The sequence below is a fragment of the Abramis brama genome (genome assembly GCF_963993115.1).
Source record: "Abramis brama genome assembly, chromosome: 8".
Classification (NCBI taxonomy): domain Eukaryota; kingdom Metazoa; phylum Chordata; class Actinopteri; order Cypriniformes; family Leuciscidae; genus Abramis; species Abramis brama.
Window position 1 is genome coordinate 9,253,879 of NC_139970.1, and position 7,092 is coordinate 9,260,970.

Sequence of the window (7,092 nt, forward strand, 5' to 3'; positions counted from 1 at the left end):
TTTTCCATGGTTTTAAGATGGTGAGCTGTAAATAATCCATCATTGGTTTATGATTTACGCAGGCATCCAGTCCAGAATAACAGTAAACATGCTTTGTTCAGGATGAGCCAATCTTAAGGTATTTTCTTAAGGTAATTAAATATTACTCTGAGATTCTCCAGAACAAATGGCATTTCAGCCCGCCAAAACGGAAGGGGTTGACTGTCTATGTAAGTCAGCGCTGAATGGCATATTGTCACAATCTTTCATCTGAGGAGTGGTAGCATCAACTCGTGTGCAAGCGTAGGAGCATGGCCAACACATTCTCACTCCCAACTCATCACATATGGAGGCTTGGTCAGGACCCCTTGGCGTCACTTTTTTATGTGTTTTCCAGCCCAGTAATTGTAAAAAATCCAAGCAAAAAGGATATAATAAATGCCCAGACATTATCTATGATAAACAATATAAATTAATTCATAACAAAAACATTATTGTGGCTCATCACAAATTATGATATTAAATAATAAATAAATTGTTCTTTCACAGGCTAAATAGGTGTAACGTTGCTGAGGAAGACAGGCGAAGACGAGGATCTAAACGCAGGGTATTTTAATAAAGTAACAAGAAACATGGAACACAAAACTCAAAGGAACAAAACCAGGGAATCACAGAGGCAACCATTACATGAACAACAACTGACAAAGTAACAAGTGAAACACAAGGGCTATAAATACACAGGGAGCAACAAGCTAAACAAGATAACAAGGGGGTGTGGCTAATTAGAAACACCTGGGAAGACTAATAAACTAGAAAACTACAAAGGACTACAAAACATGGCACAGAACAGGAAATAACAAGTCCACACAAGACAAGGGAAACACAAGACAGGAATCATGACAATAGGAGTCAATGTTGAACAGTGCAACTGTAAAATTATTTACCATTTCTGTCCTTTGCCTAAAAATAACAAAATTCCACCTGCCCAAGTCCATTTTATCACACATAGTGCAACCAAAACCGACTATTTGCTATTCGAATCAACAATGGATTTTAAAGAATACGATTGATGGACCGACGACGAGGTTCGGGCTTTTTTACGCTTTTATATGCGGAGGATGAAATCAAGTGGGAAATGGAAAGTCGCGCGCAGTCCTACGTCACCAGACTAATTTCCTAAACTTCATGGTACTTTAGACCCCGATGGAAATGCAGACAGCAACAGGTCTGGATGAAAAAAAAGTTCCCCGGACAAATTGGCAGATTCTGTTACCCTCGAATCGCGAGCTACGGACGGGGCCTACGCCAAATAACCTCATAATATAAAACGATACTGGTTACTCACGTAACCTCGGTTCTCTCTAGAAGAGGGAACGAGTATTTGCGTAAGCTAGCTTACGCTACGGGAAAAGTCATCTTTTCTCGAGATACTGAAGCCAAAAATTATCCTTAATTTTCATTTATTGTCCACGCAGTGCAGCAGGCGGCTAGCAGAGCTAGAGCGAGCAATACTGCGCGCTCATTGGCTGCCGCGCGGCAACTGCTTTAGCCTATCGGTGAGCCCAGCGTGACGTCACGCCCAATGAGGGCGCGTGCGCCCTCGCGCGTCACAGCCCGCCAGAATAGGCGGCGTCAGAGCGTATATAAGGAAGGCTCGGAGGCTAAAACTCTGGTTTCTGTCGAATGAAGCGACATGAGCTTGCGGCGCGAGCACGGCAGGGAACGCAAATACTCGTTCCCTCTTCTAGAGAGAACCGAGGTTACGTGAGTAACCAGTATAGTTCTCTTACGAGAGGTTCTCTCGTATTTGCGTAAGCTAGCTTACGCTACGGGAACCCCATTGTCAACGCCGTGCGCGCCTTGCATCCACATATAAACCCCCGGAAGGCAGAACTGGTGGCCAGCAGAGCGGGCCAACACATGTTCATAAGCACTCATAGGGAAAAAGGATAGAGCGGCGAGGCCGGTCTATATATCACTGACATACCCTGAGGTGCAGCTCGACCAGGAGAGCTAAATCGAGTAACTAGCCTGCGCATTCATAAGCAGGACATAGACCCGACTTAGACTGACAGAAGTTTAGCCTGCAGGGCGGGAACTTCCAGGTTATAGAACCTGACAAATGTAGAGGGGGAGGCCCAGCCCGCCGCCGTACAAATGTCCTGAATGGAAATCCCGCTGGACCATGCCCACGATGAGGCCATGCCTCTGGTGGAATGAGCCCGTACGCCCAGAGGGCACTGCAGGTCTTTGAACGCATAAGCTGCAGCAATAGCATCCACTATCCATCTGGATAGCGTCTGTTTCGAGGCGGCGAGACCTTTAGCGCAGCCCCCAAATGAAACAAAGAGCTGCTCCGAGCGCCGAAAAGCGGCGGAGCGCGTGACGTAACACCTTAGAGCCCTGACCGGGCAAAGGAGGCTAGTGTCATCCCCACTGCCGGACGGCAGAGCTGAGAGGGAAATAACCTGGGCTCTGAACGGGGTACCCAACACTTTGGGGACGTAGCCGTGCCTTGGTTTGAGAATGACCAACGAGTCATTAGGTCCAAACTCAAGACATGCCGCGCTAACTGACAGCGCGTGTAAGCCGCCCACGCGTTTCACTGAAGCCAGAGCTAACAGAAAAACGGTTTTAACGTCAGGTATCTCAACTCCGTAGAGCCCAGGGGTTCGAAGGCATAAGCTTTTAGGGCCTCTAGGACCAAAGACAGATCCCATATGGGTACCAGAGGTGGCCGTGGAGGGTTCAACCTCCTGGCCCCTCGTAGGAAGCGGGTAATGAGTTCATTCCTTCCCAATGTGCGGCCGCGCGCCGAATCGGCGAACGCGGCGATCGCCGCAACATAGACCTTGAGCGTGGAGGGGGACCTGCCCGCGTCCAAAAGCTCCTGAAGGAAGTTCAAAACCTGTGGAACCCCACAGGATTGAGAATTCAGACTCTTTTCTGCGCACCTTTTGTTAAACACAGACCATTTAGACGCATAGAGCCGCCTCGTTGAGGGAGCTCTGGATTGCGCAATCGTGTTAACTACTCCTTCTGGCAAATCAACGAATATCCGTTGATCACCCACGCATGCAGAGACCAGTGCTCTGGATGGGGATGCAGAATTGAGCCTCGGGCTTGAGAGAGAAGGTCTCTCCTCACTGGAATCGGCCACGGGACTGTTCCTGACAGCGCCGTCAGCTCTGGGAACCAAAACTGGTTCTCCCAGCGCGGGGCTATGAGGAGCACCGCGCAGCACGTTTCCCTGATCTCCGCTATCACCTGAGGCAGCATAGAGATCGGGGGAAAAGCGTACAATGGGACGTTGGGCCAGATTTGGGCCAGCGCGTCCTCGCTTTTTGAGAAGAACCTTTGGCATTGAGCGTTCTCGCTCGTGGCGAAAAGGTCGACTTCTGCTTTGCCGAAGCGACGCCACAGCGTCTGGACTGTTTGGCTGTGTAGAGCCCATTCCCCGGGGGGAACATTGTCCCTGGACAGCCTGTCCGGTCCGTCGTTTAGGCGACCGGGCACGTGCGCGGCTCTCAGAGAGCGCAGCGAGCCCTGAGCCCATACCAAAAGGCGCTCTACTAGACCGCGCAAGGTTCTGGATCTGATTCCGCCCTGACGGTTCACATACGACACCACAGACATGTTGTCCGTGCGGACTAGCACATGGTGCCCGTGCAGGTATGGGAGAAAATACTTCAGCGCTTTCTCGACCGCCAACATCTCCAGACAGTTTATGTGAAGGCTTTTCTCCTGGTCCGACCAACGGCCGTAGACCGGTCTGCCCTCGTGAAGCGCTCCCCAACCTGAGTTGGACGCGTCTGTCGAGATCACTTTGCGGTGTGAAATCACCCCCATCGTAACTCCTAGTCGGTACCATTCGGCTGCCAGCCAGGGCTGCAAGGCTGAGACACAGCCCTGAGTCACTCTGACCCGAACGCGGCCTGAAGCCCACGCTCTGCGGGGCACTTCGAATTCAGCCAGCATTGCAGCGGGCGCATTCGCAGTAAACCCAGCTGCAGAACTGCTGCAGCTGAAGCCATATGGCCCAACATCCTCTGGAAGGTGTTCAGGGGGAAATACCTGTCTTTTTGAAAAGACGCGGCGAGGTGTCGAACACAGCGCGCGCGCTGTGTTGACAGCCTGGCTGTCATGGCCACCGAGTCCAGTTCTATTCCCAGAAAGGAGATCGACTGGCTGGGGATCAGGGAGCTCTTTTGGTCTAGTTCACCGAAAGACCCAGGCTTCCTAAGTGACTGAGAAGCAACGTCCCGTGGGAAGCGAGCACTTCCGCCGATTGCGCCAGAATGAGCCAATCGTCCAGATAGTTCAGAATTCGCATCCCCTGTGATCTCAGGGGAGCGAGAGCCGTATCCATGCACTTCGTAAATGTACGGGGTGCCAGAGACAGGCCGAACGGAAGGACGGTGTATTGATATACCTGGCCGTCGAAGGCGAATCTCAAGAATGGCCTGTGACGGGGTATAATCTGAATCTGAAAGTATGCGTCTTTCAGATCGAGAGAAATAAACCAATCCCTCGGGCGAATTTGCGCGAGGATTTGCCTGGTCGTGAGCATTTTGAACGGCCGTCTCATGAGAGCTTTGTTCAAATATCTCAGATCTAATATAGGTCTGAGCGCTCCGTCCTTCTTGGGAACGAGGAAATAACGGCTGTAAAAGCCTGCCTTGGTTAAAGAAGGTTGAACTCTCTCTATGGCCCCTTTGTGTAATAGTTTCGCTATTTCTGCGTGAAGCAGATGGGCTGCTTCCGAGCTCACCACCGTCTCGACGCGCGTTCGAAACCGCGGCGGGCGGCGAATGAACTGTAGCGAATAGCCCCGTATTACTGTATTCAGTACCCATTTCGACACGCCGGGGATAGCTTTCCATGCATCTGCACTCATAGCTAGGGGTCGAATGGCCTCTGGGTCCCGCCCGCTGCTCTGCGCGGGGCACGGGACCCGAAGCGGCGAAAGCGCGCGCACGCTGTCGGTGCTGGGAAACGGGGGCTCGCTGATAGCGACAACCGGCTGAGCAGTGCTCACAGACACGGTCTCTGGAGACTGAGAGCGCGCTGTAGTGGGCAGCCCGAGGCGCGAACGCGGGGCGGGCATGAGAGTGTTTACAGGAGAGTGTGCGCGCTGAGGAGCGGGCACGGAACTCTTTATTAAAACACGGCCGGTGGCACGGGGCTTTATGTGATCTAAACCCTGAATGTGTGAAGCAGAGTGGGCAGTGTGTGGGAGTGAGCACTGGACAGTGGGCACATTTCCTACACTTAACACTCGAGCGGCAACCGCGCGCTTTATGTGAGTGTGCTCTGTGGGATACACAGGGGAGATCGTGCTTGTGTGTAGACATGAACACTTGGGAGTGGGCATATTTACTACACTCATAACACCGTCGGCGTGAGCCGGGTGACCAGACATTATGCTCTTTTTGCGATAAGCTGGCCGCGAGCTCGGATCAGCGAACATCATAAAAAAGTTTTTGCCGCCAGAGTCGAACGAACACGGATCTCTGGCGCGAAAGCCTGATACTCCGCCACTGAGCCACAGGGGAATATAACATAGGCTATTGGTTCGCACGAGCTGTGAGCGACACAGGGGAGATCGTGCTTGTGTGTAGAGGTGAGCACTGGGCTGTGGGCACATTTTCTACACTCAAACACCGTCGGCGTGAGCCGAATAACCAGTATTAACACTCTTTTCCAGATTTTTCTGGGCCGCTGTACGAACAGCGTTTGTGTGCAGGCGAGCGAGTTGTGTAACTGACTCATTGGCTGCAATACACATCTGCAGTCGTCTTCTTAGGTGACTGACAGCGCGAAACGCTTGAAGGCTCATATGTTTAAACTCTCATAATTACTCGAGCACCATCAGTGGGAGGGTGCGAGGGGCGGGTTCACCTTCTGCATGTGAGAAGCTGGCCGCGAGCTCGGATCAGCGAACAGCATAAACATTTTTTTTTTTTTGCTGCCAGAGCCGGGATCGAACACGGGTCTCTGGCGTGAAAGCCTGTTATTCTGCCACTGAGCCACAGGGGAAGAATGCATAGGCTATGGGTTTGCTCGAGCATATGAGAGTGCGTTGTCACGTTTTGCGTCGGCGATAGCGTGCAGACGTGCGTGTATTATAACAGGCTCGTTACTGCAATATTAACATTTTCAGCCGCCTAAACTCAGAGGGGGCTGAGAAACGTATGAGAATTGGAGAATGGCCCGGCCTCAGTGGGGCTACAAACATCTCCATCACGCGGGGTGCTGAGCATTACTCGTGACCGCCCGCTCTGACATCGCTAGAGAACGGCGCAGTTTGCGCGGGAAGCGGGGCGAGTAGCCGGAGCGTCATGATGTGTTGCAGGCGTGCGTGTAAGGTAACAGGCTCGTTTACTGCAATATTAATATTTCCAGTCGCCTGAACTTAGAGGGGACTGAGAAATATGTGAGAATGGCGGTAGCCAAGCCTCGGCGGGACTCATACACTCTTTTCTCCTATCGCCGGTGAGTGACGGGCACGGGGGCAGTAGCTTTCTTGTAACGTAAAGAAAACTAACCCCGTGACTGTCAGCTTCTGCAATCCCTTGTGAGCGGCGCAGTCTGCGCGGCTCGAACAGAGGGAGAGAGTGCGGGGAGAGCGAGTGGCCAGAGAGCGTCATCATGTTTGCAAGCTTGCGTGTACTGTAACAGGCTCGTTTACTGCAGTATTGATATTCCCAGTAGCCTGAACTTCGGAGGGGACTGAGAAATATGTTAGAGATGGAGTTTAAACCGGCCTCAGCGGGTCTAGAACACTCTTTTCTCCTTTCGCTTTTTCTCCTTTCGGGGTTACGGGGTAGCTTTCTTGTAACGTAAAGAAAGCTAGCCCCGTGACCGTACGCGTCTGCGATCCCTTGTGAGCGGCACGTTTTGCGCGGCTCGAACAGAGGGAGAGAGCAAGCCCCGTAATCGTCCGCATCTCTAACACAGCTTGTGAGCGGCGCAGTTGCGCGGCTCGACAGAGGGAGAGAGAGAGCGGGGAGTGGTGCGAGGCATTTGAAACAACGCCTCGAGGAAATTTCTCTTTTAGAAGCGAGAGTGTGTGTCGCAGCGGCGAACACACACAGCATGTAAAACACACAG